We start from the raw sequence: 22,824 nt of genomic DNA, 5'->3' as shown, positions 1-22,824 counted from the left end.
AGATTGGTTGATTTAACATGAAAACTCCAGAATTTTAAACATCAACAATTTAGGCAAGTCGTCACTTTGTTCAGCTGGTAATGAAAACAAAACTAAAACACGAACACATGCACATGCACACACACAGGCACTTACACGCACCCGCGCACGCAACAAGCGCATGCGCACACACGCTTCTCGGCCCTTCCGGTGTCCCGCGTGCGCGCATGCTACTTGGTCTCTTTCGCGTGTTCGGCCTGCTGCTGCTGCAGCCTTTCACGTTTATCGTGGTGTCTGAGAGTAGGGAGGGAACCGATCATCTCTGAAAGAGGCAGTTTTGAAGAGATTCTGATGGCAGTGGCTCCACTTCTCGGTTGGATAGAAACACAGGTGCCGCGGCAGCGAGGTAATCTTCTGAGTTTTCTCGTTTGCTGACCCTCAGTTAAGGCAGGCGGAGAATCTTGCTTCCCAGGACTCAGGCAGGTGTGTGAGAGGGAAGAAAAGAATGCAAACAACGACCTTTTCCTGGCTTTTGTTTTCAAAATTTGTGCCCTTGAGGAAATTTTCTAAGGCTGTAGTTTATAGCAAGTTTGAGCAGGGGGGGAACGGCCCTGAGGAAATAGTAAGGCGTGAGATTCTCCCAGACTAAAAGAAAAACAGTTCTCAGACTGGAGGAAGGGGTAGAGGCTTGTGGTTTCTGTAAGTAGGCGCTTTCTCGCCATCACTCCCTGGCAGTGCTCCAAGGAAGTGGCCTGATCCCAGAGGGGACAGCGGCTGAGGAGGCCAAGAGTAAACACCGAGCTCTCTGGATCCCACGACCTGAGGGGACCATCTGAACAGAGAAAAGACAAGTCAGGACTAACTGATCTCCACAGTGATTGGTGAATAAAGGGGCTTCACTGTGTCAGAGTGCTCCTTAATGACCTGGAACCCACCTAGTGCCGGTTGTGAGGGGAGACCCCAAAATGACCATGATGAGTACACCAAATTCATAGTGTAATGGAGACTCAGAACTGAGACTAGTGGATTTTGAAACACAAAAGAAGAGGTACAAAGGAATAGGAATATTCACCTGAGAGTATATAGATGGAGGTTCCTACCTGCTCTCCCTTAGTACTTCCCCTACACGTTGTTGTTGTTCAGTGGCTGAGTCATGTCCGACTCTTCGTGACCCATGGACTGCAGTACTCAGGCTTCCCTGTCCTTCACTATCTCCTGGAGTTTGCTCAGGTTCTTGTCCACTTAGTCGGTGATGCTATCTAACCATCTCATCTGCTGCCAGCCTCTTCTCCTTTTGCCTTCAGTTTTTTCCAGTATCAGTCTTTTCCATGTATATGCATGTATAGAATGCGAATAATATTTGTACCTACTCCTGTGGCAGCAGCTCAGAGATTTATTAGTTAGACATTTATTCTCTTTTGGCATATTGGGTACACTTAGTTATGGTTGGGCTTTTTCATAGACTGAAAGATAAACATAGATGCTCTTGAATTACTTGGTATAATAAATGTTTGTGCTTTTGTCCAGAAAATCCTAAGTAGCCACACTAGGCAACTCACCTAGATTACTACTTGCAAAATGCCTGACCTCCTATTGCATATTTTCCCAAACCCCTAGGTAGTGTTGGCTGTTTTTAGTAGGTGCTTATTGCATAGCACTTACAATTAATCTTTGTAACAAAGGAAACTATTATACACTAATATCAATAATTACTATAATGTGATGGTAATAACAAATATTATTTTACAAGTGAGGAAACTAAGGCACAAGAGATTAAATAACTCATACATAGTTACATAGTTTATAAGGATTTGATTATTTTCTGTCTTCCCCTAAATGGTGAGCACGCATGGGATACTGTGAAGGCTTTGTCACTGAGGCCAAGATGGCTCACTGTTTTTCCAGGCCCATTCTTGTCTTTTCCACAGTGATAGGCTCATAGCCAGGCACGTGGCTGACCAGCTGTCTTCATTGTCCAGCCTCCTTTGTAGTTACATGTGGCCAGCCTCCCTTGTAGTTACATGTGGGCACGTGATGAAGTTTCTACAAAGAGAATGCAGGCACAATTGATGGATATCACTTTTATTCCTGCTTCCTGTTCCTGCAACTGTGACCCAGTGTCTACCATGCAGAGGATGGATGCCAAAGTCGTGGTGGACAGCAGAAAATGAGGGAAGAAATCAGAGTCTCCAGACAACCAAGTGGAGTAGAGCCTAAACCTTACCTCGAATTGTTACAAGAGAAAGGAATTCACTTCAGTTTTCTTCAAACCACTGAATTTTTTTTTCAGTCCTCCTTGTTACAGTAGCCTAGCCTCACTCTGACTCACCAGCTGCATTTCTGGACTCTGGCGCCGAGCAGGGACTTAACATCTGTCTGTCGGGTAACCAACTGAGTCTGTTGAGTGACCAGTGTGAGCAAACCTCCTCCTCTCTAGTCTGTGCTAAGAACTCCTTGAGAGTTGGAAATGTGTCTTCCACTTGTTTTCTTCTACACCAAGCACAACATTGAACGTACGGTAGCTGACGTTCCTTATAGGAAAAGCAGTTCTACCTGAAGTTCATGTATGAGGTACCTATATGTAGATTGTCAAGTCAAAGTAATTGGAGAAAGGCAGAGCAATGTGCTGTGCTTAATAGACATGGAGTTGGGGAATCTAGATTCTAGTTCTGTGTTTATGTCTGTGGACTTGGACAGATCAGCTAGTTCTCCAGACACGTGTTTGCCTGTTATGTTAGCTGAAACAGATGAAAAGACTTCTTGGAGTTTTCTTCCTTTCTAAAAGTCCATGATTCTATATATGCCAGACTTTTTATTTTCTGCAGTGTCTCGACTTATGCTCCTTAGGTGCCAATTCCTCTTAAAGATTGTTCTGTGGTTCATAGGAATGATTATTTTCATTTTTTCGTTGCCACATGTGAAGCCTTACTCCATCTAGCCCAGACACTGCTGTGCGTGTCAAGTGCATTTAATGTTCAGTCGCTCAGTCGTGTCCGACTCTTTGCGACCCCATGAATCGCAGCACACCAGGCCTCCCTGTCCATCACCAACTCCCAGAGTTCACCCAGGCTCATGTGCATCGAGTCAGTGATGCCATCTAGCCATCTCATCCTCTGTCGTCCCCTTCTTCTCCTGCCCCCAATGCCTCCCAGCATCAGAGTCTTTTCCAGTGAATCAGCTCTTCGCACGAGGTGGCCAAAGTACTGGAGTTTCAGCTTTAGCATCATTCCTTCCAAAGAAATCCCAGGGCTGATCTCCTTCAGAAAGGACTGGTTGGATCTCCTTGCAGTCCAAGGGACTCTCAAGAGTCTTCTCCAACACCACAGTTCAAAAGCATCAATTCTTCCGTGCTCAGCTTTCTTCACAGTCCAACTCTCACATCCATACATGACCCCTGGAAAAACCATAGCCTTGACTAGACAGACCTTTGTTGGCAAAGTAATGTCTCTGCTTTTCAATATGCTATCTAGGTTGGTCATAACTTTTCTTCCAAGGAGTAACCCTATATAATGAAGCATTGCTATCCCATTTAATGGGATAAGGTGAGCAAACTAAGGCTCATGAGTTAAATATTTTCCTAATGTCCCATAACTAGTGAGTGCTGGGTATAGGTACCAAATCCAAACCCATTTTTCAGTCACTCATTCATCCATCCATTTATTCAGCAGCTGTGTATTGAATATCTATATGTTAATATGAGTCACTGTTTGAACTGGTAGAATTCAACAGTGAACAAGATATACATGGTCCTGCCCTCCTGAAGCTTAAATACTAGATTCTTAGCTGGAGGTGGTGCAGATAATGAACAATTGAAGACATAAATAAAGAAATTTCATATAGTACTAAATTATATGAAGGAAATAAAATGCATCAGTATGATAAGGGTGTGAGAAAACCAGGGTAGAAATGAATTTTAATAGGAGAACCAGAGTTCTATTTTAGGGACATTAACTTTGACTCTTTAACATGACTCTATGATGTCTAAGAGAAGGCATTCCTATTGCTATTATTGGTAACAATTGCTATCATTATTGAGTATCCATCATGTTCTTAAGGCTGGTATATATTCCTTAAATACATCAAATTATTTAATCTTCAAAAAAATCCTAGGAGGCATTATCCCCATTTGAAGGGAAAAATGAGGAAAGAGGCTCTATAAATTCTCAAAGTTTTGAAGCACAAAGGTAGCGGAGTAAGGATTTGAACTCAGGCACTCTGGTTCTGTGGGTCCCATGCTTCCTTCTATGTTACATTATCTCTCTGGCTAGAGAACTGTTAGGTAGGTGAGTGAAAAGTCCACAGAGAAAGCCAGGACAGGAAGAGTCATCACCCTCTCTATTAAAACCACAGGACAAGACCCAGTGACCACAGGACAAGACCCAGGACAAGACAGGAAGGCAAAGAGAGCTTGGCCTGAGTCTTGAGTCATGCCAGGATTATGAAGCCAAAAGGACAGCCCAGGAGATGGTGGAGAGAGATAGCCTGGGAGACAGTGGGGTGAATAGCAGCCCAGAGATACTTCAAGCAAGGAAGTTGGTCCTTATGTGTGGACTTTAGTGCTGAAATGTCAAATGATAGGGAGGTGACCACGTGCAGGATGGGGTGAACTTGATGGAAGTGACCTCAGTCTGAGGGGACAGAGACTCACTGGGGTTCTGGAGAGAATGTGAGATGAGGAAATGGGGTGTATGTGTAAATACCTGTCGGTAACTCTTGAGAGAGTCATGCTGTGAAGAAGATTTACAAAACAGATGAAAAGAGGATGTGTGGCCCAGAGAGGCACATTTGTGCTTACATATATTCCTACCTACTCACAGGCGTGTTACAGATGGTGTCACCAGAGCATGTTTGGTTTATCCAATTCCAAAATCGATACTCACCATCTCCATGCCACACTATCCCCACAATTACGTTAAGTGGGAAGTGAGTAAGTGGGCTTATAACTTTGAAATGGACTCCAGATGTGATCAAAAAGCAACAGAGCTATAAAGTTACTTCACTTATGTAAAAAAGCAGTCCTCAGGGCTGTCAGTTTCTTCATCTCTTCACCTCACTTACTCATCACATAGACACAGAGGAATTCAGGGAGGGGCCAGGGCCTCCAGTGCATTGGAGTCAGTTTATCTCTAGGATGTTTGTTTTTGAACCAAGTCTTCAGCTTCAGCCTTCTCTTAGCTGTGTGACATCTGCACTTGGGTAGTTTGGAAAGCCAAGAAGTTGCCTCATTATTTGAGAACTGGATTCTGTGTATGCACAGTCAAGCCCTAGTCAAAATAGAAATAAGGCTCTGTTTATGTATACATGGACATTAGACTGTTCATTCAGTCATTTATCCAGCAAACATTTGTCGAGTGTCCACTCTCTGATAATCCTTGATGATAAAAAAAAACAAAGAAGACACAACCCCTGCCCTAAGGACCCCTCAAGAGTGGACTTGGGAAGAAAGTTGGTGATGTTACAAAGTTGTGAGTGGATGCAATTTATGTGGTGTTTGTATGTGTGTTGTCTGAATGTACCTAATGAGGAAGGGAGATTTGAGCAGGGTCCTGAATGGTGATTACAGATACACTTGGCATAGGACACAGCATCAGCAGAGACACTCAGTTGCATCAGAAACTGAGACTGGAAAATGTAGGTTGCCTCAGATCATTCATTCATTCATTCATTCATTTCCCCATTCACTTAACAATGATTTCTGAGGGCCTAATAGGTACTAAGGACCTGTGTTTGTTGTTAAGGACACAGTGGGGAGGGAAAATGCACACAATCCCTGTCTGTATGGAGCGTTCAGTCCGAAAGGTAAAGGCCGTTGGCTGCTATGCTAAGTTAGGACTTTGAATTTTTAAGAACTGTAGTAAGATAATCAGATCTGTGTGTTGAAAAGACATGCTAATAATCATATGGTCTTGAGAAAATAGAAGTGGTACAGGGATAGTACTTGTGAGGCTGGTGCAGTGGGCTCAGAAGGGAATGAGGAGGAGGGAAATTGGGGTACTATCACTGAACATGCTGGCATTCTGCCATTTTTGATTATTTTATTCATTCATCTGGAAAATATTTTTTGATAGCTAAGTGTAGCAGTTAAGAGCATGGGCTTTGGAGCTGGATCTTGGCTTTGCCATCAATTGTCTGGGCGAACTTGGAAAGGGATTCCATCTCTGTGTCCATATCTTCTCATCTCTAAAGCTGATACAGTAACAAGCTGGCTTGCTTTGTGTGCCCCCAGATTCATGTCCAGTCAGAACCTAAGAATGTAACCTTGTTTGGAAATAGGGTTTTTGCAGATGTACCTGATTAAATTAGTGAAAAGTGAAAGTGTTAGTCACTCAGTGATGTCTGACTCTTTGGGACCCCATGGGCTGTAGCCCGCCAGGCTCCTCTGTCCAGCCAGGCTCCTCTGTCCAGGAGATTCTCCAGGCAAGAATTCTGGAATTGGTAGCTATTTCCTCCTCTAGGGAATCTTCCTGACTCAGGGATTGAACCAGGGTCTCCTGCATTGGCAGGCAGATTCTTTACTGTCTGAGCCACCAGGAAATTGGTTAAATTAAGGGAATCGTGTGAGCTTTAGTCCCATGACTGGTGTCCTTACAAGAAAACAAACGCTGTGGGTGTGGGGAGACAGAGGGGGTACCATGTGACAATAGAAGAAGAGACTAGAGTCATACAGCTGCAAGCTAAGTACAACAGGAATTGCCAGCAACCATGAGATGCTGGAAGAGGCAAGGAAGGATTATCCTTTACAGATGTCAGAAGGAGCATGTCTCAGTTGTTGATCTTTTGTGACTCTGTCTGACTGTCTGACTCTTTTTTGACCCCATGGATTGTAGCCCACCAGGCTCCTCTGTCCATGGGATTTCCTAGGCAAGAATACTGGAGTGCGTGCTGTTTCCTTCTCCAGGGGATCTTCCTGACCCAGGAATTGAACCTACATGTCCTGCATTGGCAGGTGGATTCTTTACACCTGAGCCACCAGGGAAGCCCTCTATTGACACATTAATTTTGGGTTTTTCAGCTTATAGTCTAGCCTCTGGACTTGAGAACTGCAAAAGAATAAATTACTGTCACTTTAAGCCACCCAGTTTGTGGTAATTTATTATTGAAACCCTAGGGAATGGTGCATAGGTGATAGTGAAGGTTAAATTCATTAGAACATGTTATGTGCTTAGAGCAGTGGCTGTCCTATAGTGTGTGCTCAGTAAAATACAGTATTAGATGCTTGACACCTTTCTGTTGCAGACATCTGGCTGGGCTCGCTGGAACAGGAAAATATCCCATTGGAAAAATTGTTGATAATTATGTGTGAAAAGTGCTTGGATGGGTGAAAGTGATGTTGGGCAGTATCCTTGTTAAGCAGAACTTTTTAGAGAGATGGCTCATTTCACTGGGCATCACATGCTTCTGAAATTAGCCTCAATATTGTCTGTCATTTACTCAACACACTTCTGTCCCCTCTCTGGCACAAAGGTTCCTATTTCTCTACTGTATCCCCTACTTCTCGTGAGTTTGAGCAGGCTCCGAGAGTTGGTGAGGGACAAGGAAAGCCTGGTATGCTGCAATCCATGGGGTCACAGAGAGTCAGACACAACTTAGCACCTGAACAACAGTCTCCTGCTTCATGTAGGAAAGCAACAGCATGAGTTTGTTAGGGCTGCCACAACAAAGTAGCACTGCCTGGGTAGTTTTAACAACAGGCATTTATTTTCTCACTATTCTGGATGCTAGAAGTTCAATATCAAGATGTTGGCAGGTTTGGTTTCTCCTGAGCCCTCTCTCCTCAACTTGAAGATGGTTGCCTTTTCACTGTGGCCTTTTGTGCACACATCCTTGGTGTTTTGTTTTTTATGTCTCCACATTTCTTCTTCTTAGAAGCACCCAAGTCAGTTTGAATTGTTGCTGTTGAGTTGCTGAGTTGTGTCTGACTCTTTGCAACCGCATGGTCTGCAGGACGCCAGGCTTCCCTCTCCTTCACCATTTCCTGGAGTTTGCTCAAACTCATATCCATTGAGTCAGTCATGCTATCTAACCAACTCATCCTCTGCTGCTCCCTTCTCCTGCGCCTTCAATCTTGAATTATGGCCTACTTTAAAATGGTTGGGTTTCTGTGGTAAAGAATCCACTTGCAATGCAGGAAACCCACCCAGGTTTGATCCGTGGGTCCTGGAGAGGGGAATGAAAACCCTCTCCACTATTCTTGCCCGGAGAATTCCATGAACAGAGGAGCCTGGCAGGCTGCAGTCCATGGGGTCGTAGAGTTGGACACCACTAAGCAACTAACACTTAACTTTTCACTTGAAATGGTAGGTACCTCACTGTAACTTAATTGCATCTGTACAGGCCCTGTCTTCAAGTTCAGTCACACTCTGAGGTACTGGGGGTTGTTGCTGCTGCTGCTGCTGCTGAGTCGCTTCAGTTATGTCTCACTCTGTGCGACCCCATAGACGGCAGCCCACCAGGCTCCCCCGCCCCTGGGATTCTCCAGGCAAGAACACTGGAGTGGGTTGCCATTTCCTTCTCCAATGCATGAAAGTGAAAAGTGAAAGTGAAGTCGTTCAGTCGTGTCTGACTCGTAGCGACCCCATGAACTGCAGCCTACCAGGCTCCTCCATCCATGGGATTTTCCAGGCAAGAGTACTGGAGTGGGTTGCCGTTGCCTTCTCCTACTGGGGGTTAAGACTTCAACATATGAATTTTGAAGGGGTATAACTCTGTTTACAGTAGCAGCCTAGGACAGGTCAAGTTCTAAGGCTCAGTCATTGGTTGGAAACTGTTTGCTCATCTTCTGAAGCTCTTGTGACCCAGGAAGGCTTGGGGCAAAGATGTCAAATCCTCTTCGTGGATTGGCAGGAAGTGGGATGTGAGCCTGAGGGCCTGGTGTAGTTTCTGGGGTGGTGGGAGTTGGGGAAATGCCCGGGGGCTGTGTGTGAGAGATGGGACCCTGAGCAGACCGCTTGTTGTAACTGCCTGTTTCTTTGTCTGCATGCCATCTAGACTGTTAGCTTTTAGAGGGCGAGGACCATTTCTATCTTGTGTGTGTGTATTTAGTTGCTCAGTCATGTCTCACTTTTGTGACTCTATGGACTGTAGCCCACCAGACTTCTCTGTCCATGGCATTTTCCCAGGCAAGAATACTGGAGTGGGTTGCAATTTCCTTCTCCAGGGGATCTTCCAGACCCAGGGATCAAACCGGCATCTCTTGAATATCTTGCAGATTTTTTAACTCTGAGCCACCAGGGAAGCCATTTCTATCTTACTTGTCTTCAAATTCCCTATTGCCTGGCACATAGCTGGCATATTTGTGAAACGAATGATTCACTTTTGCAGCCTTTTCCTTGTGTGAAAGTTACTTTCCATGTAATGACAGTAAACTCTTTTTGCATCTAGAAACTTTCAGCATCCCCCAATACTGACCTCAAGAGGTCCTGTCTTATTTTTCCTCTTTGGAAATTCTGATGCCCATAGATGTAGTTGGTGCCATTTATGGAAGGTTTACTATGCCCTGGCACAGTGCTAAGAACTTCACAAATCTCTTGTTTAATCCTTTTGGCAACCCTGTGAGTTACTCCATTCATGTTATAAGTGAAATATTCATCACTCAGAGAGGTGTGCTCCATGTCCCATGTTACTCAGCTGATTCAGATGACTGCTATGTTGGGTTTCAAACCCAGGTATTTTGGCTTTAAAGCTCAGGTCCTTAACCTGAGCTTAATCTTCAACTAAGATTAAGATATATCTGCCTCAGATACAGAATTTCCATCTCAAAGTGGATAATTCTTGTAGTTCTTCAGAATGGATTTCGAAAGAGACACAGGCCTCCAAAGGATTTAGGTCATGTGACTTTGGAAAACTACATTTCATTCATGAATGAGTCAAGAAAGGAGATATCAATACAGTGCTCAATCATATAATAGTAACACTTTTATAAAAACCTTTGCTTGGTAGAAATGAAATCTCCAAATTGCATCAAGCTTCATCTTCCCTTTCTTTCAACATTTGGTGCAGTGTGGGGGTCGGACAGAATGTTTAGGTCCACACTGAGATGAAAATTTACAGAAGAAATGTCAACCAGACTTGAGCTACAAGATTCTTTCCTTTCCTCTTCTTTTCTTTTTCCTCTTCTTCAACGAGTTTGACTTACTGTCTTGGTATTGTGCAGCCACAGCCCTGGTGATCCCCTCTGATGAGCTGGGCATTCTTCAAGATCTAAACACAGTGGGGTGACTTAAGGACAGAGGTTCAGCTTTGCTTCTGACTCTCCTCGGTTTTGTGGGTTTAAGTTAATGTTATTTGAAAGTTTTTTTTTGTGTGTGGTTGAATATATACTATAACTTGTTCTTTTGTGACAACAAGATTTATACTGGCGGTGTCTCTCATACCACTGGAAACTGGAAGGAAATCTACCATGTGAACCTCCGACAGTTTTAAAAAGACAGCAGCCATTATTCAGTGGTGATGGCTTCAGGCTGCCTTCAAGCCTCGTTACAGGCTTGTTCTGCATCCTGGCTCCCTGGCAAGGTCAGCAAGCAAATGGTCTCTCAGGTATTTAATACATCACGTATGCATGTAGACCAATTCCCTGCCTTCTCCTTCATGAAGATTTCTTCAGTGAGTAAGACGTCAGGGGAGAAAAAAGGAGCTGATGGAATTGTATTAAATACCAGTTTACTTCCCAAGTTTCTGATTTTTTTTTTTTTTCACTTAAGATATCTTGGCCTGAAAGGCGAGGGAATTTGAACAAAGTATAGAAGCTGGCACTGCATTTTGTATATCATTTTGGCTCCAGGGAGCTGCTCCTGGTAAAAATGAGCCTGTGAGATGTAGCTGTTTTAAGCAAGGGCTAACAATGCTGGCCTTTTATAAATCATAAATCCTCTTAACCTCAAACAGTTTGGAGCCACCAACTGTAATCTATAAGGTTTCAATTCACAGGGGTTTCATTTCTTCTCAGTGCCTTTCAAGCCATTAGGCAAATATTTATATGAAGTTCTCAGCTATTAGGGGATTTAACATAATTTTGTATGGAATAGAAATTTCTTGTCGATACCTCCTCGGTTAAACGGTTCAATATAAACTGTATGCTTTTCCTTTTGTTAAATACTTTCCATAATTGTTGACAGCCATTTGATTTAGTCTCTTTTAGTACAATTTGTGATAAACAAACCTTAGCCGTCGTCGTTTTTTGGATGGAGAGAATGGTGTGGTAGGCAAATTATCATTACATAATTCTTACGTTGGTGGTGTTTTTTTGCACCATGTCTGTTTCTCTTCTTGAAAATAAATAGGAATCAGAGACAACAATTATTTGATACTCTGCGGCAATTAGGATCCTTTGGCCTAAACAGTAATAAACAACTGTAGGCAACTTTGTCTATGAGAAGAAAAGGAATTTGTTAGAGGGATACAGAAGGGCACAAGGTACTCACAGAATCAGAGAGAAGTCTGGGATATTGGACTCTGAGGAGCAGAGGAATCTGAACCAGTCTGTGGGGTGAGTTGTAAGAGCCATTGAAGGGATTCATCATGCCACTGTTTAATGAGACGACCAGTGAGCGCCAGCTGTTTATTTCCTGTCTGTGTCCTGTTGCTATCATTCTGATCAGTTTCACAGTAGTGATCTTGCCTGGGAGGCAAGATCTGATCAGCTTGGTCACATGCTTCATCCTTGTCTAGGGCAAGGTGGCACCTGTGTTTTTGGTACACCCCAAATCTCCAATTATCCATATAATGGAATCTTCGTGAAAGGAAAGAGGACACTGTTAGGAAGGAGAACTGGATGCTGGGCAGCCAAAAACAATACCCATTTCTTGCTTAAAATCACACTTAGAGAAATAAGCAAAAAAAAAAAAAAATTCCACTCTCTTTTCCAATCTAATGCAGGAATCCCAAGGGATTCAGTGAAGTCTCTGCAAATTAATTTTATGTCGCTGAGCAGAATCTGATCATCTTAGATTCGATTCAGTGAAACAATTGTGAAATCTGTTTGGCTTCAAAATAGAATCCTGGGAACAATACCCTTGATTCAATTCCACACTGTAAGCTGGGCAGTTTGAAAGACTGTCCTGAGTTTTTCTCCAAGTCTTAAGGAAAATTAATGACGGAGACCTGAGCTACATACTTTTATATAGTTGCTTATTATGAGCTATTTAACTTTTACAGCTTTATTAAATGTTTTATGGAAAGGTTTATTTCATGCTTTAGTACAGCTTTGTAGGATGGCCATGTTTGGCCAAGAAGCTGAACAGATGAGCAAAAATGTTTTACAAATATCACTGGTGAGCGGTTTCTGGGTAAAATCGTGTTTCCTTTGGATATTTTGTGGAGCTGGGGTGGGAATGGTTCTATTTAATAAAGAACAGTAGAGCTAGGTGATTATGAAAGGAGAGGGGTAGGGAGCAAAAAGGAAGAGCATACCCGCATTCTACTTTTTCAGATGTAAAAACTAAAAAAAAAAAAAAAAAAAAGAATTTATAGAGATCCACTTTGGCTGAAAGTGAATTTATGAGTTAGGAGCTGATATTAACTGTGCTTTGTAAAACTAAAACTAATATTTTATAATGTATTTATTTCACCTTTAAAGTAAACCTATGAGTTGGGTAAAAATAGTAGCTCTCACTACTTGTGTTATAAGCCTTGTTCTAAGCACAGTATGTGCCATATCTCATTTAATCCTTATAATAAGACATTGTATGTGTGTTAGTTGCTCAGTCATGTCTAACTCTTTGCTACCCCATGGACTGTAGCCCACCAGGCTCCTCTGTCCTTAGAATTCTCCAGGTAAGAATACTGAAGTAGGTTACCATTCCCTTCCCCAGGGGGCTCTTCCCAACCCAGGTATGGAACCAGGGTTCCATCCTGAATCACAGGCAGATTCTTTACCATCTGAGCCACCAGGGAAGCCCACTAGGTGAAAACAGATAGCAACCCCATTTTACATTTTGTGGATGGGGAAACTTAGGCTTACATAAGTTTTCCAAACATTCTGACTCCAAGTCTAATTTATTTTACTCTCTCATAAGGACCTCACTGCCTGGTGGTATGATGTGTAGACCATTCAAGTTACTAATATCAATTGATCTTTGAAACATCCTTTTCTTATATTTCTATGGGCAACATAAGACATACACTGGCTGTTTATTACCACAGTTTGCCTTGTGAATACTCCTTATGCTCTCCCCTAACTTCAGGTTTCTAAACACTTGTGTCTCCAGATTCTTGGACCCCATTTGTTATCTTTGCTGGGAAATCTGGGATTATTTTTTCAAAACTTAAATGGATAAGTTCAGTCTCTCTTTTTTCCCTAGCTATTTGAAAATCAAAGCCTCATGCAAAGAATTCTGAAATCATTGACTCCTTTTGTACTAAGAATCCAGTATTTGTTTTTTCCTCCCATTTAAAAATACGTTGCAATGAGGAGTACAGTCAAAATGCCATATATGGGTGAAAGCACCCATATATTCTCTTAGACAACTTGGCTTTGTGTAACATCTCATGTGTTTGAGTGTACACTCAATTATTAATTGAGACCTACTGTGTGTCAGAGACTGTGGGTAAGTACTTTATATATGTTGTCACTCTTTAATTTTCATTGTAACACTCAGTGGTATTATCATCTCATTTTTACACGTGAGGAAACTGAAGCCCATAGGATTTAAGAGGTAGATCTGAGCTTTAAATTGAGGTCTGCTTCCAATGTTCAGTGGTTTCTACTCTAGGTAGACTTTTTCTCAGGTGAAGAAGAACCCTAAAGATGTCCAAACTAAGCTTGCAAGGGACATTTTCTGAAGTATGGTGATATCTGAGTCAGGGAGATATTTGTGAATGGGTGCCCTTGATTGCACTGTTTTCTGGCCTTTGACTTTATTAATAAGAGAGTCTCCTCATCTTACATTCGGACTTGCTGGCCTGGTCTCCCTACTGCAAGGTCTAAAGTCCTCCCTTCTGCCTTGCCTGAGGAGCAGTCTCAGTCCCTAGAGTGAAGTTCAGAGAATTCACCATGCACATTCAGGACCTGACAGCTGACAGGACTCTTGATCATTGTGAAACCTGGCATTTGTGTGTGAGTAAAAGTGTATTCAGTTGAAGGGGTGTGGGATAGGAAATGAACAGGAGAGACCTCCAGAGGGGTATGGATGTGTCTTAAGTGTCCATATGTGCCTTCCTGTTAGGGAAAGTAAGTACAATAAAAAGGTGTGTGTGTGTGTGTGTGTGTGTGTGTATGTGTCTAAATATAAAGTTTGTGTGTACATGGGATGATTATGCAAAGTCATATGTGTATTTATTTGTTGTCTGTGTGCATAAGTATAGAAGCATTGGAAAAGACTAATTGGAAAAGACCCTGACACTGGGAAAGATTGAGGGCAGGAGGAGAAGGGGACGACAGAGGATGAAATGGTTGGATGGCATCACTGACTCAATGGACATGGGTTTGGGTGGACTCCAGGAGTTAGTGATGAACAGGGAGGCCTGGCGTGCTGCAGTTCATAGGGTTGCAAAGAGTAGGACATGACTGAGCAACTGAACTGAAAAGATAACTGTTTGAATTCTCCCTGTTGTTGTTCAATTACTCAGTTGTGTCTGACTCTTTGCCACCCCATGGACTATAGAATGCCAGGTTTCCTTGTCCTTCATCATCTCCTGGAACTTGCTCAAACTCATGTCCATTGAGTTGATGATGCCATCCAACCATCTTGTCCTCTATAATCCCCTTCGGCTCTTTGCATCAGCTGGCCGAAGTATTGGAGCTTCACTTTCAGCATCAGTCCTTCCAATGAATATTCAGGACTGATTTCCTTTAGGGTTGATTGGTTTGATCTCCTAGCAGTCCAAGGAACTCTCAAGAGTCTTCTCCAACACCACAGTTCAAAAGCATCAATTCTTTGGTGCTCAGCCCCCTTTATGGTCCAACTCTCACATCCATACATGACTACTGGAAAAAGCATAACTTTGACTATGCAGACCTTTGTTGGCAAAGTAATGTCTCTGCTTTTTAATATGCTGTCTAGGTTTGTCATGGCTTTTCTTCCAAGGAGCAAGTGTCTTTTAATTTCATGGCTGCAGTCACCATCTGCAGTGATTTTGGAGCCTGAGAAAATAAAGTCTCTCACTGTTTCCATTGTTTCTCCATCTATTTTCTATGAAGTGATGGGACCAGATGTGATGATCGTATAGGACTTCCTATTCAAGTAGAAATGCATCTTATACTCAACATTAAGGTGCTGTAGATTGAGCATCATATGGAGTATTACAGGTCTGTTTTGGATACTCCCCTGAGGAATTAGGACAAAAGGGACAGCATCATAGGGTGTTACTGCCATTGAGACAAGTCTAGAGCTGTCTAGACATGAGCTAATTGTATCTATTTATCTTTCCTGATTTCTCAAGAGTGGGTTATCTCTCTGATGACTGTTGAGCCTTTTAATTGCTGTTAAGATACTGGTTAACAAGGGAAATGGATGGAGCACAGAATCAGGAAGCAGGTCTTTCACTGACTAATTTTGAAAACAAAAACAAGGAAAATCACCTAGACTCCTTGGACTTCAGACTTCTTGTCAGCTAAACAAACATAAGGGCATTTGTCCCACCTACTTTCAGGGCTGTTTTATGAAACAAATGAAAGGATGTGAAACCCTCTGAATAGCACATATAATGTAAACCAAATAAATTGTTACCAATAATGTCGTTGTCCAGGAACCAAGTATTTGAATGTATTTGTTTCATGGGTTTCTTTGCTAACTGATAAAGTGAAATGAGCACCTGATTTAAACACAGAAGGTGAAGATTTGAGCTTGAGTATTACGTTCATGACCTTTTGGCATTCCATAAATGCTTGATGAACAGATCTATTAGTGTCTAGATATTAAGTTTGATGATATAAAGACAAATGTACTTAGATTGGTAAAAAATGTACTTAGATCACTAAAATTGGTGATCATTTTACTTCTTGAGCCTTAAAAGTGTCTGTAAAGTAGGTTTATGATACTCTGACTCACAAAATTGTGTTAAAAATTACATGGGATATGAAAGCACCTTGTAAACTTTAAAATGTTATACAGAAGAAGAGGGTATTTATTAGTATTTCCCTCACGGGCTACTGGAAAAATCCATTTTCTCTTGTTGCATGTGACAAAGAGAAGGCTGAAAAGCTTTGCCAGTACACACACATTTAATTACCTCTCTGTCTCCAAGCACATAATTTATAGCTGACTGGTATTCATGGATCCAGATGTATTATTGTGAGTTAGGATTAAGATGCTGTTTAACTCCTCAGGCTTCCTGAAAATTAGTTGATCGTGTTATACCAAACAGTTAGCTAGTGGATTAATTAATATTTAAATAATGACTTTTAGTTCTTTTACTAATCTAAGTACATTTGTCTTTATATCATCAAGCTTAATATCTAGACACTAATAGATTTATTCATCAAGCATTTATGGAATTCTTAACTCGGTGCCTAGTAGAAGCTAGATTTGTTGTTGTTCAGTCACTCAGTCATGTCCACCTGTTTTACCCCATAGACTGTAACCCGCCAGACCCCTCTGTCCATGAGATTTCCCAGTCAAGAATACTGGAGTGGGTTGTGGTTTCCTTCTCCAGGGGATCTTCCTGACCCAGGTATTGAACCCAGGTTTCCTGCACTGCAGGCGGATTCTTTACAAAGATGAAAAGTACATGGTCCCTGTCTCCACAGAGCTCCCAGTCTAGTAGAAAACATACAAGTGAAAAATAAAAAAGGAATTCCACCAAGATGCGTTAGGTGCATTAATAGAGGTGCTTGGGGGAAGAGAGGATGGGAATCTGACGTTGGAGATTTTGGTGGACCTGCAGCTACCAGGCCAGGTGAGATTTTATCATGCAGACAGAAGGAGGAGGGGGAAATGATTTGAGGGAGAGGGAACGACACAGGTCATGCAGACATGGTAGTGTGAGGGTACACGCATACAGTGGAATTGCAGGTAGATTGGCATGACCCATCAGGTGTCTATGAGGATATAGTTAAAGTTTCTGTCCTAAGAGTGGGAGAAGCAGGGGCCAATTTATTAAGGTCTTGGACTTCCAAACTAAGAAACTTGAATTCTCTCTGCATTCAGGGACACGTTAAAGTATAGTCAGCAGGCAGGTAGATGACATGGTCAAATTGGCATTTTAGAAAGAGTCAAATTAAAACCTTTACTGAACATCTACTGTATACTATATGAAGCTCTGACAAATTAAAGATAAAAATAACTTGAGGATTCTGATCTTCTGGAACTGTGCGTGTTGGGGAGTATAAATGTTTCTCCCCTTGACTAGTTTAAGGAATAAGTGGGGAAGGCACTAGGGTGGATAAATTCATCTCTCAAACACCAGAAGAAAGCCAAATAGACAATGATGTTTGGGCAAGAACTTGTTTATGTCAATTCATGCTCCCTCCCGTAATATTTTGATAAGGGGGTTCCCTTCCACACCTTCATGAATAGACACAAATGCAAAACACATGTCCTCTATTAGCAAACACTGGCTATAGATTTGTCTTTTCAGGTGAAGAAAAGAGAAACTTCTGAAGAGTATGAAACTATATAAAAGAGAAATCCTCCAGGCCTGTGAAAATTTATTATAGAAAAAAGGGAACATGCTTTGAGGATTGGAAGATACAGATCATTATCTTCAAAAATTATTTTTCATGGTAACCAGAATAATTTTTAATAAGATGCAAATAAACACTGGCTTTTTAAAGATAAGAGCAGAGAATCATGAGAAGAGAACATTCTGAAATCAAAATATAATAAGATGAAAGATAAAGACAGTAAGTTGAGCAGAAAAAGGAACTGGGTAACATGAGGATGATGAAACAATTCAGTTAATTTACTTGCCTGTTCCTCTTCAGAGTGGGCTCTCCTGCACTCTCCATTCTCAGAATGAAGAAAGAGCACAGCGTTTACCCCCGCTCACAGCTGATTGGACTAAGAATGGACACATGGTCCAAACTTGGCCAATCAGTTTCTTTCTCCTAGAAAATTGGAATAGAGATCCGGGAGTGCTATGTGGGCTCAGATGATGCTGAAAGAGAGAGGGTAGGAGGAACTGCCTTGGGGGCCATTTTCATTCCTGTTCACAAATAGAGCTCTAGACTGAACAGAGGAATGAATGAAGAAGATGAACAAAGAAAAGCAGAGACTAGAGACCACAGAGTCTGGAGAGAGATAGACACAGACAGAAAGTAGCTATCTTGGTCTCTGACAACTTTCCAGTTCCTCATTCCAGTTTCCCATGAGGCCTCACTAGACTTCCTGACTTTGGGTTCTATGAATTGCACTTGTATTATTTTAAAAACATTCTACTTTTGGCTTACCCCAATTTGAATAGGATACTATTATTTGCAACCAAATGGTCCTTGACCAAAAAAGAAGGATTGCAAGAACACTAAAAACAAACCAAAACAAAAAACCCAGTTCTAGTGTAGACTTCTATTTTGAAAGTCAGCTGGAGAAGAGCTTCTACTGCAGAATTTCTTGATTTCCCACAAAGATACATATAAATTAAAGGATTTAGAAACAACTCAGAATAACATTGAGAATCTAGGCTGGTAGTCAATGTAATTCCAGAATCAAGAGGGTTGATTTAAATACTTACTTGGCTTACCCTCTGAAAGGACATTTGTCTCGATGGGCTATTCCCTCTTCCTTGAAATGGTCTCTTCCTTTGATTCCCATGATTATATGCTTCTGATAGTTTTTATATCTCTCTAGCAATGTCTTCGGATAAGGCAATGGCACCCCACTCCAGTACTCTTGCCTGGAGAGTCCCATGGATGGAGGAGCCTGGTGGGCTGCAGTCCATGGGGTCGCTGAGAGTCAGACATGACTGAGTGACTTCGCTTTCACTTTTCACTTTCATGCATTGGAGAAGGAAATGGCAACCCACTCCAGTGTTCTTGCCTGGAGAATCCCAGGGACGGGGTGCCTGGTGGGCTGCTGTCTATGGGGTCACACAGAGTCAGACATGACTGAAGCGACTTAGCAGCAGCAGCAGCAGCAATGTCTTTGTCCATTTTCCCTGTTCCTCCTTCCATACTTGACCCTTTAGTAGTTTTTTTTTTTTTTTTTAAGGATTATTCCTGGGCCTTCTCTCTTAGTCTATTGATGTTGGTCCCACTCATGACCCTGGTTTCTGTTATTACCCTTATACTGATGATTCTAAAATCTATACTCTTACCCATAGCTCTAGAGAATACAAACATCTTCCTACTAGAAATTTTTACCTGGATATAAGAATACTTCCATGTATGTTACCCAGGTCATCCTCTTTCCAGCCAAATCTGCCCCTCCTTCAATAAATACTACCTTAAGTATCTCCATCTGAATCATCCACATTAGAAAAATTTGGGAATTATCCTAAAGTATTGCCTCTCCCTTTCTCTTAGTGATTTCCTAAGATGATTGGGGGGAAAAAATACCTAGGATCCCCACTGACATTTGATTTAGTGCCAGAACCTTTAAGCTTCACCTTTCTCCCATGTTCCTCACCTCTGGTGCAATTCCCATAGGTTGGTACTCTTCTCCTATTCAACACACACATTCTGGTAAAATGAAAAGTCTGTATGTGGTATGTGTGTGTATGTATGTGGCAGAGGAAGCAGATGCTGAAATAAAGAACTCTAATACAACAGATGATGGACATTGAGATTTAAATAAATATGAGTTCAGAATATCAAAAGCAAGGTGATAAGTATAGGGGAAGAGATGTGTTACGTGAAATTGTGATAGAACCTAGGGATTGGATAGGAATGAAGCTCACTGACTTAATCTCGCTACAGCTTCACCTTCTCTCTCATACCCACACACTGTATAGATGCAAAGGAGGTTTTTCCTTTAGATGACAGAGCATAAGCCCAAGACAAACCATACACTCTGTCTGAAAACACCTTTCCATTTTCAAGAATGAGTAAAGGAGTGGGAGACCAATATGGAGATTTATGAAAAAGGATTGTTGTTGTTCACCTTTTTTTTTGTATAGTTCTTCTATATGTTCTTGCCATCTCTTCTTAATCTCTTCTGCTTCTGTTAGGTCCTTACCATTTCTGTCCTTTATCATGTTCATCCTTGCATGAAATGTTTCCTTAATATCTCCAATTTTCTTGAAGAAATCTCTACATTTTCTCATTCTATTGTTTTTCCTTATTTCTTTGCATTGTTCATTTAAGAATGCCTTCTTGCCTCTCCTTGCTATTCTCTGGAACTTTGCATTCATTTGTATATACCTTTCCCTTTCTCCCTTGCCTTTTTCTTCTCTTTTTCCTCAGCTATTTATAAAGCCTCCTCAGACAACCATTTTGCCTTCTTGTATTTCTTTTTCTTTGGGATGGTTTTGGTCACTGCTTCCTGTAAAATGTTATGAACTGCCATCCATAGTTCTTCAGGCAGTCTATCTACCAGATCCAATCCCTTGAATCCATTTGTCACCTCTACTGTATAATCATAAGGAATTTGATTTAGGTTGTACCTGAATGGCCTAGTAGTTTTCCCTACTTTCTTCAATTTAAGCCTGAATTCTGCAATAAGGAGCTAATAGTCTGAGTCACAGTCAGCTCCAGGTCTTATTTTTGTTGACTGTATAGAACTTCTTCATCCTTGCCTGTGAAGAACATAATCAGTCTGATTTTGATATTAACTTTGTGATGTCCGTGTGTAGCATTGTCTCTTGTGTTGTTGGAAAAGGGTGCTTGCTATGACCAATGTGTTCTCTTGACAAAACTCTATTAGCCTTTGCCCTGCTTCATTTTGTATATCAAGGCCAAAGTTTCATTCAGTTATCTTTTGACTTCCTACTTTTGCATTTCAATCCCCTGTGATGAAAAGGACATCTTTTTTTTTTGGTGTTAGTCCTAGAAGGTCTTGTAGGTCTTCACAAACCATTCAACTTCAGCTTCTTCAGCATCAGTGTTTGGGGCATAGACTTGGATTACTGTGATGTTGAATGGTTTGCCTTGGAAATGAACAGAGATCGTTCTGTCCTTTTTGAGATTGCACCCAAGTACTGCATTTGAGCTCTTTTGTGGACTATGAGGGCTACTCCATTTCTTCTAAGGGATTCTTGCCCATAATAGTAGATACAGTGGTCATCTGAATTAAATTTGCCCATTCCTGTCTATTTTAGTTCACTGACTCCTAAAATGTGGATGTTCAATCTTGCCATCTCCTTCTTGGCCATGTTCAATTTAACTTGAATCATAGACCTAACCTTCCAAGTAACTATGCAATATTGTTCTTGATGGCATCAGACTTTACTTTTACTGTCAAACACATCCACAACTGAGTGTCATTTCCACTTTGGCCCAGCTGCTTCATTCTTTCTGGAACTGTTAGTAATTGCCCTCCACTCTTCCACAGAAGCATATTGGACACCTTTCAACCTGAGGGGGCAGTACTTATCTTCTGGTATCATATCTTCTTGCCTTTTTATACTGTTAACAGAGTTCTTGGTGGCGAGAATACTGAAGTGGGTTGCCATTTCCTCCTCCAGTGGACCACGTTTTGTCAGAACTCTTCGGTATGACCCATTTGTCTTGGTGGCCCTGCATGGCATGGCTCATATTTTCATTGAGTTATGCAAGCCCCTTTACCACAACAAGGCTGTGGTCCATGAAGGGGATGCAAAAGAATACTGAAGAAACAAAGAAAGAATACTGAAGAATAAAGGTAAGGGACAAGTATCAAAAGACTCAAAGGGAGAGCCTATTTCAGAAAATGATCTATTACAGTATACTACTTAAAGTATAGGCAAAACTGCTAGAAAAAAATACAACTGAAAGTACAGTGTTTCGAGAAATTCATTCATCTTTCGTAGACATGTCTAAAGGCTGAGTGTTAAAGGACAGGAAAGGAATAAGGAATGCTGAGGGCTGCAGTTTCCTTCTGGCCTGTTACCCTGCATACATTTAGAGCAATGAGAGTGTGGTTCAGAACAGCACTAATTTGGGGACTGCTTATCACCAGTCAGCAGTGAAACAAGTACAGAAGTAGTGAGTGTTTCTCTTATCCCATTGTGTACTAATAACAATTTAGAGGAAAGCTACTCATCTTATTGCTGACAGGTAACAAAGTTTTCAGACTGTACCTGCGTATATACCACACTTCAGGTGACACTACCCTAGGGTGCTGTCCTCATTGTTATGCTTAAAACTGGCTAACTAGCACCATGCTGCATCTAAAGAGACACAATAAAATCCTTCTGGAAGAGCAGGCAGCAATTAAAATGTACCAAAGTGAAATTAACAGGATAAAGTGAAATATAACAGGATATGATAATAAAATTAAAAAGAGAATAGGACATGAAAAAGGAACTGATGAGATAAAGATTGAAACTACATTAAAAACCTTAAAGTCTAAATTAGAGGGAGTAGAGAGCATAATCAATCTGTGCAAAATCCAGTAAGTGATTTAAGAGTTAAATTTGAGCTCTTTTCCTAGACTGTAGGAATAAAGCTCAAAGGAATCTAAAAATTGAAAGAGAAGATGACAGACATGCAAACCAAAACCAGAGAGCCAAAAAAATAAAAATAAATTTTTCTCCTGAAAAAAAAAAAAAAGAAAAAACCCACAAATAGAATCAAATTATAAATTAAAGGTGTAAGACAAAATAACCTTAACTGAGGTGAAGTGAGGCATGTTTAATGATTTAAAGGCTCACTCCTTTCCAGGAGAAAATCAGTGAAAAGCTAAGGTTTCTGGACTAGGAGGATAAAGAAAAATTCATTGACCATCCAGGCAGCAAAAGCAATAATGGAACAAATCTAAGCTTATTCTTCGTCATAGAAATAAATTTTATATTTGAAAAATTTTGAGGGAAAATAACTATTGACAAAGAATTTTA

At 41.3% G+C, this 22,824-nt stretch overlaps 1 long non-coding RNA gene across 1 annotated transcript in view; it reads left to right on the top strand.

Moving 5' to 3' along the window:
* Positions 1 to 259: 259 nt before the first annotated feature.
* The window catches only part of LOC138987810 (uncharacterized), a 102,595-nt gene continuing 80,030 nt past the window's right edge, over positions 260 to 22,824 (top strand). The window contains exon 1 of the long non-coding RNA XR_011464102.1: positions 260 to 385. This is a non-coding gene — a long non-coding RNA (uncharacterized lncRNA). The remainder of the gene's footprint in view (positions 386 to 22,824) is intronic.

The sequence above is a fragment of the Bos mutus genome, chromosome 5 (assembly GCF_027580195.1).
Source record: "Bos mutus isolate GX-2022 chromosome 5, NWIPB_WYAK_1.1, whole genome shotgun sequence".
NCBI classification, from domain to species: domain Eukaryota; kingdom Metazoa; phylum Chordata; class Mammalia; order Artiodactyla; family Bovidae; genus Bos; species Bos mutus.
The sequence above is the reverse complement of the archived record's forward strand: the minus strand, read 5'-3'. Positions and strand labels throughout refer to the sequence as shown.